The sequence below is a fragment of the Macrobrachium nipponense genome, chromosome 26 (genome assembly GCF_015104395.2).
Source record: "Macrobrachium nipponense isolate FS-2020 chromosome 26, ASM1510439v2, whole genome shotgun sequence".
In the NCBI taxonomy this organism is placed as follows: domain Eukaryota; kingdom Metazoa; phylum Arthropoda; class Malacostraca; order Decapoda; family Palaemonidae; genus Macrobrachium; species Macrobrachium nipponense.
Genome location: NC_087215.1, coordinates 72,464,441 through 72,471,395, shown reverse-complemented (window position 1 = coordinate 72,471,395; position 6,955 = coordinate 72,464,441).

The window sequence follows — 6,955 nt, the reverse complement described above, 5'->3', positions numbered from 1 at the left end:
GACATACAGACTTCGAAATCTGCAAGGATGACCTCTCCCTCTCCAAGCAGATCTTCAGCCCAACTCCAAAGGCTTTACCGAAATGTCTTCATAAATGTCAATGGTTTCTAGGTAACGTTACTCGCCGTTAATAAAACCGTTGCTAGACGGTTGACCCTTTATAAAAAAAATGGCAAAGAGTTAAGGGCAAGGATTATTTAGCGGGTGCACCGATCTCCGAAGACCTTTCGGATGCGATGGAGAAAGGTCAGGACGAGACGCATCTTCGCCCATTTTTTCACCTCAGTAAATGTCGCGAAGGTACTTGTGTTTTAATTGTACTTACCAAAGACCCTCTGTTACTCATTATATTCTCTCGAAGGGGGCTAAGGGCCGTTAGTGTAGGTCGAATCTTGGCAGCGTCCCTAGTAGCAACCCTTCCCATTCCTTTTACTGTACCTCCGTTCATATTCTCTTTCCTCCCTCTTACTTTCCTCAACCTTCTCCTAACAATTGTCCCATAGTGCAGCTGCTTTGAGGTTCACTTCCTGTTACACCTATCAAACATTTTTGCCCTGATTTTCATTTCAGCGTTGTATGACCTCATCATAGGCCCCAGCGCTTGGTCCCTGGCCTAAATTTTATATTCCATTCTATGCTATAGCGGTTGTGAATGTCGTGTTGGCTTAATTTTTCTCAAGTGCTGATGTAGCTCTTGGCTTTTGATGTGTTCTGGTGTTTGATTGTTATGATTATTTTTTTTTTATCACAGTTATCCTATTCGACTGGGTGGTTTTAACAGTGTGGGGAGGGGGGGAGGGGGTTCCGGGTTGCATCCTGCCTCCTTAGGAGTCCGTCACATTTCTCACTATGTGCGCTGCTGTTTCCAGGAACACACTCCTCAGCATGAGTCCTGTAGCTACTTCGGTTCCAGGTTCCTTTTCAGGGATCTTGGGAGCGTAGCTTGTATTTCTGTAATTAATGGTACAACTTCCACTGGCATATCCATATCCTTCTTATTTCTGTTTTCAGGTCTTGATACTTGTCAATCTTTCCTCCTTCTTTCTCATCTACTTCTGGTGTCCCATAGTATTGCGACATCAATGAGTGATACTACTTCTTGATTTTGTGAATCAACGTCACGTCTTGTCTATTTTGCACGTATTATTATTATTATTATTATTATATTATTATTATTATTATTATTATTATTATTATTATTATTATTCAGAGGGGAATACTATTCATATGGAACAAGCCCACCACAGGGGCCATTGACTTGAAATTCTTCAGGCTTCCGAAGAATATTAAGGTGCTCATTAGGAAGAAGCAAGGGGAGGTAAAGAGTAATATAGAAAGAAGAGATCTCACTTATTGAAAAGAAAAAAAGATAAATCAATAATTCACCAAAGAGTTGCCTCAGTTCAACGTTAGCTCATAGTGTGACGATTTATATATATATATATATATATATATATCTATATATATATATATATATACATATATATTATATATATATATATATAATATATATATATCATATATATATGATATATATATCTATATATATACATATATATATATATATATATATATACGTATCATTATATATCATTATATTTTCTACGATCTGCCAGGACTGGTTCCACTGATGATGACTTTAGGGCTGAATAATCGTAATTAGAGGAGTCTCGGTCTTTCAGAGAATGTGAAATTGACCCGTAACTACAGTACCCCATCCTTAAAACGCGTAAAACAAAATCTTATTCAAAATATAGCGTCTACTGACAATCGGCAACTCAGATAAGACATTTCCGGTTTATGTTGATCGTATTTTAATTTTAGCAGGGGTTAAAATCATTAAAATAGTTTTTAAAAATTTAATCCTGAAAATATCAGTTTGCTAACAATCTGAGACGCATGCATAGTTGATTTTATTTTTGCACTTTTTTTTTTGGTAGCAAGAATAAAGTCATTTATCATGAAGAAAAATGCTTGTCTAGTTTACTTTAGAAAAAAAATATCATGATAATATTACTCTTTTCTATCAATCTGAATCTCATATGAAAGTGTTAATCTTATTTTGTACTTTTTTTATTTTTTTATTTTTATTGATTTATTTATTTGTTCACTTTATTTATTTTTTTGTAGCAAGGGTTAATGTCATTTACCATAAAGAAAAATGTTTGTCTAGTTTACTTTGGAAAAAATATCCTAATAATATTACTCTTTTTTAACAATCTGAAACTCATATGATAGTGTTAATTTTATTTTTTTACTTTTTTTTCATTTATTTATTAATTTTATATATACGTATACTATATGTATATATAAATGCATATATACACTTATACACAGACGCGCGCACACACACACACACACACACACACACACATATATATATATATATATATATATATATATATATATATATATATATATATATATATATATATATATATATACAGAGAGAGAGAGAGAGAGAGCAACCACTTCCTAAATAAGCAGGTGAAAATGAAAAAGAGTTGAACAAAGGGACTTTTTACCTACTATTCACGATGCGTTTCTCTTTATAAACTACAAAATTCGCGGAAGAATAATTTCGCGGCCCGCCCTTCTATGCAGAGAAAGATAGGGTTGTTGCTGCGCCTGATTTGGTGCTGTGCGCGCGTAGGTGTGATAAGACTCAATTGGTAAACATATCGAGTTCTGCTTTCTTTTTATACACAGTTTTATATATATATATATATATATATATATATATATATATATAGATATATATATATATATATATATATTATATGTATGTATATACTTCTCAGTTCGAGTCTTTTATACCACAGTGTATTATACTATATATATATATCTATATATATATATATATATATATATATATATATATGTAAATGTGTATATACACTGTATATAAAAGAAAGCACGAACTCGATATGTTTACCAATTGAGTCTTATCATTTCAGCAACATCCATTATTTCATTAACTCAACTCATCCTATTCTTGAGAACGCTGCCTTGCATATTCACGCATCCTTAGCAACAACCTTTCGGAAGGCTAAGATGACCATTTGTTATCTATATTTTTTTTGGAGGGGGGAGGGGGGACCGAGGTATGGGAGATCGAAGCCCCCCTTTCTCAAAAGGTCGAAGTGCTACGGACTCTGGCGGAGGTTGGGTTCAGCTGCCCCCATTTGGGATGGCTCATTCCAGCTGGCCATGGAGGAGGGGATCATTGCGTCCTTGGAATAAACAGCAAGTTTCTTTGTTTATGAGTCGCTTTTGCGTAGCGCGTAATTTTTCCCTTGTGGACGTCTCGATAATTGTATCAGTTTTAAGAAAACTATGATATTTATGTATATGTATATTTGTGTGTGTGTTAGTATCATCTAGACTCGAAAGTAGTATTAGCTGAACAGCCGAAGCACCAGTATGGAATAAATGTGCCTCGCTGTCGAACTTTACTCAGTTCCAGCTGGGCTTTATTCCTCACACCGTTGGGCTTTGGAGCAGCGTCCCTACCAAGATTTCGTGCAATTGAAACTTCTTCAGAAGTTCAACCAAAGATGCAATGCATTACTACCCTAGTACAATTCAACATGTATTTTAATCCTTTACTTTCATTTCTCATTATCTATTTATTGACTTCTAAATTTATCTGTTTATCCAATATCTGATTTCGAACGAACACCATGATATTCTTTGGAAGCTTCAAATACTTGTCAATGAACCCTATGGTGGCCTTGTGCCATATGAATAGGAATTCATCTTCTGAATAATAATAATAATAATAATAATAATAATAATAATAATAATAATAATAATAATAATAATAATAATAATAATACCTTTGACTACAAGATACAAAATGATATGTCACGAATCACCCTAAGGCAGCGCCACTTTTATAAGACCTAGCAAGTAACGAAGATGGCCCTGAAGGTCATGGCTGCTGTAGAAAAAATAATAATAATAAAAAAAAACATCGTTCGTTACTCTTGGAGAAAAAGGTCAAGCATCGAAGTTTAGGTCAAAGGACTAACGGCTCCCCTAACGTACCCCCCCCCCCTCCCCTCACGTGAGTAGAAAGGCCAGGTGTTAGCGTCCCATTTCATGGCCTCTTTTGACTGAGTGTGGAGAAGGTGCAATGTGTTGACATTGGTCGTGTTTCATTGCGTTCTGTTTGTCAATTTCAGTACCCTAAAACTATCATCCCTGCATTTTAATGATTTGCTCACATTTTTTTTTATTGATTGATTAATTTGTTTATTAGTTTTTTTTTCAATAAGTGATCTCTTCTTTTCGTAATTCCCATTACCTTCTGTTACTTTCAAATGAATACCATTATATTCCTTGGAACCTTGAATATCAAGTCAGTGACCCCTGTGGTGGGCTTGTTCCATATGAGTAGAGTTCATCTTAATAATAATAATAACAATGTGTTATTTTCTAATAATAACCTTCATATTATTCATTGGAAACTTCAAGAATTTCAAGTCAGTGTCTCCTGTGGTAGGATTGTTCCATATGAATAGAGTTCATCTTAATAATAATAATAATGATGATAATATTGTGTTACTTTCTAATGATAACCATAATATTATTCTTTGGAAGCTTCAAGAATTTCAAGTTATTGTTCCCTGTGGTGGGCTGTTCCATAGGAAAAGGGTTCGTCATCTTCTAAATAATAATAATAATAATAATAATAATAATAATAATAATAATAATAATAATAATAATAATAACAATTCATTGGTACGTGGTTCCCCCGCATCTACTGGAATACAGCTGCATATTCGTAAATCGGTTTCGAATCGAGGCTCCTTTATGTTAGTAGGATTAAGAAAACCCACAATTCAAATTAACATTGGCGACAAGGAATTAATAACAGGGTTGAATGAGACGGTTCTTTTGTTTCCTCGTCACACGATTGCATCGTTGACTTGCAAAGTTCATACACGACCAAACGTTTCCAACAAGTGCATAGCTTGACATACAGACTTCGAAATCTGCAAGGATGACCTCTCCCTCTCCAAGCAGATCTTCAGCCCAACTCCAAAGGCTTTACCGAAATGTATTCATAAATGTCAATGGTTTCTAGGTAACGTTACTCGCCGTTAATAAAACCGTTGCTAGACGGTTGACCCTTTATAAAAAAAATGACAAAGAGTTAAGGGCAAGGATTATTTAGCGGGTGCACCGATCTCCGAAGACCTTTCGGATGCGATGGAGAAAGGTCAGGACGAGACGCATCTTCGCCCATTTTTTCGCCTCGGTAAATGTCGCGAAGGTACTTGTGTTTTAATTGTACTTACCAGAGACCCTCTGTTACTCATTATATTCTCTCGAAGGTGGCTAAGGGCCGTTAGTGTAGGTACTTCAATCTTGGCAGCGTCCCGTAGGCCCCCTAGCAGCAACCCTTCCCATTCCTTTTACTGTACCTCAGTTCATATTCTCTTTCCTCCCTCTTACTTTCCTCATCCCTTTCCTAACAATTGTCCCATAGTGCAGCTGCTTTGAGGTTCACCTCCTGTTACACTTATCAAACATTTTTTCCCTGATTTTCATTTCAGCGTTGTATGACCTCATCATAGATCCCAGTGCTTGGTCTCTGGCCTAAATTTTATATTCTCTTCTATGCTATGGCAGTTGTGAGTGTCGTGTTGGCTTAATTTGTCTCAAGTGCTGATGTAGCTTTTGACTTTTGATGTGTTCTGGTGTTTGATTGTTATGATTATTTTTTTTATTTTTATCACAGTCATCCTATTCGACTGGGGGGTTTTAACAGTGTGGGGAGGGGGGGCAGGGGTTCCGGGTTGCATCCTGCCTCCTTAGGAGTCCGTCACATTTCTCACTATGTGCGCTGCTGTTTCCAGGAACACACTCCTCAGCATGAGTCCTGGAGCTACTTCGGTTCCAGGTTCCTTTTCAGGGATCTTGGGATGGTGCCTAGTGCTCCTATGATTATGGGTACGATTTCCACTGGCATATCCCATATCCTTCTTATTTCTGTTTTCAGGTCTTGATACTTATCAATTTTTCCTCTCTCTTTCTCATCTACTCTGGTGTCCCATAGCATTGCGACATCAATGAGTGATACTTTCTTCTTGATTTTGTGAATCAACGTCACGTCTGGTCTATTGGCACGTATTATTATTATTATTATTATTATTATTATTATTATTATTATTATTATTATTATTATTATTATTATTATTATTATTATTATTATTATTATTATTATTATTGGAAAATTAAATGCACAATATTATGTCTGTTCTTGTTATTTAAAATACAAAGCAGAAAGCTTTCGAAGACCTGCACGGTCCTCCTTGTCAATCTCAGATTGACAAGGAGGACCGTGCAGGTCTTCGAAAGCTTTCTGCTTTGTATTTTAAATAACAAGATCAGACATTTTATTGTGGATTTACTTTTCCATTTTATTTTATTAACTCATGTGATTATGAGGTTTCTTTGAATTATTATTATTCATTATTATTATTATTATTATTATTATGTTATTATTATTATTATTATTATTATTATTATTATTATCATTATTATTATTATTATTATTATTATTATTATTATTATTATATTATTATTATTATTATTATTATTATTATTACAGAAGATGAATCCTATTCATATAAAACAAGCCCACCACGGGCCATTAACTCGAAATTCTTTAGGCTTCCGAAGAATATTAAGGTGCTCATTAGGAAGAAGCAAGGGAGGTAAAGTGTAATACAGAAAGAAGAGATCTCACTTATTGAAAAGAAAAAAAATAAATCAATAATTCACCAAAGAGTTTCCTCAGTCCAACATAAGCTTATAGTGTGTCGATTTATATATATACATATATATATATAATATATATTATATATATAATGATATATATATACTTATCATTATATATCATATATATCATTATATTTCCTACGATCTGCCAGGACTGGTTCCA